Source organism: Theobroma umbraticum, unplaced genomic scaffold, assembly GCF_002168275.2.
Source record: "Theobroma umbraticum cultivar Fairchild unplaced genomic scaffold, ASM216827v3 scaffold_81.0, whole genome shotgun sequence".
Lineage (NCBI taxonomy): Eukaryota > Viridiplantae > Streptophyta > Magnoliopsida > Malvales > Malvaceae > Theobroma > Theobroma umbraticum.
This window is the reverse complement of record NW_018397268.1, coordinates 6166756-6168263: the sequence shown is the minus strand read 5'-3', so window position 1 is coordinate 6168263 and position 1508 is coordinate 6166756.

The window sequence follows — 1508 nt, the reverse complement described above, 5'->3', positions numbered from 1 at the left end:
CTAATTTACCAATCATATGCCACATACAAACATATTTAACTTGAGATTTCTCAAAGTCATTTCAAATGCCAAATCTCACAACCTCATTGGTTCATCAATCCGATGATGAAACTAGACACCTACCTTTTTTTAAGTGCTCTTTAAAATCAAAGAATCATCTACTAAGACTTTTCCAAAACTAGCATCTTTTAGCCTTTTTACCTTAGAAAATTAAATCCATCATTAATCTTTCCCAGTCATGGGGTTCATGCCAAACAAAGCAGATTTTAAACTTTCACTTACACAAATTCAAATGCACGACCTTCATGTATAAGGCTCTAAATTTTTTCCAAATCTCCATGTACAGAAACTATATATTGGTGCTATTCCAGAACTGATACATTCTACTCCATTGACCCTTATGAAATTAAATGCTTGGCCTACCTCTCTATTCCTATACTTCATAATAGTCTAATAAATTCTAGCTAAGGATTAAGCCAATTCATGTGTCGAGCCTCTCAGGCAATATCAAAGATACCAAGCTTGATTGCAAAAAGATAGAACTTTATGAATGAATAGCAGAAGTGTGAACACTTACCTTTAAGCTAACAATATTATAATTAACTTATTTGGTGCCAAAATCACTGATGGATTATTTTAGTCATCGTCTAGTTCCGTAGCCACTGGCAAAATATCATATCAAACGGAACTATAACCAACTCCATATGAGCTTTTGTGCTAATATGCAACACATATATGCATATACATTTCCAAAAATTTCAACTTCAAGTAGTCTCAGGCATAGCAAGCACAATAAGCCATCTATAATACCGAAATAACCAACAAATCAAGTTTAGGACCATCTCCTCTTACAGTTAATAAATCACGCTCACCATCATCTGATGAATGCACAAAGCTGATTATGGTGTTCTATTCTCATACATAAGTCAATTGCTAATTGGCACCATCTCTAGACACCACGTGTCTTAAAAATCGATTTTACTTAGCCAAAATTCATATTCTAGTATAATGCCTCTAGGTCATGGCTCATTACCAAAATTTTTACTCATATATATGTACTCAAAATCCCAAAGCATCATCTCTTTTCTAAGTAGATCTCTACAAATTCCGCGGTGCATTTCTACTCCCTCACCAAGGGTAATATTAATTAACTAGATCATATCATCATTGCTCTCTAAGCATCTAAAGCACAATTTAACCTTTGCCCATCCTTATCAGGTGTCGTAACGTGCAGGGTCCGAGAACACGACCGCTAGATGGTGTGTGTACTTTGGGAGTCGCCACTAATCTTTTTTTAACCTAAGTGTGATTGGCCACCTAATACATTTGATCCGTTCGACGAAGTCCTAAATTGGTTTTAGGTCCATCGAAAGAACTATAAATTGGTCTACGTATTTTATTTAAAGTTGAGTTCGGGAGTACGGTTACGCACAGAAAAAGATTAGCACCCCTATGACGCCCGTTCAACTAACAGTATCATTTAATCATATATTATCCTAACCCATTAG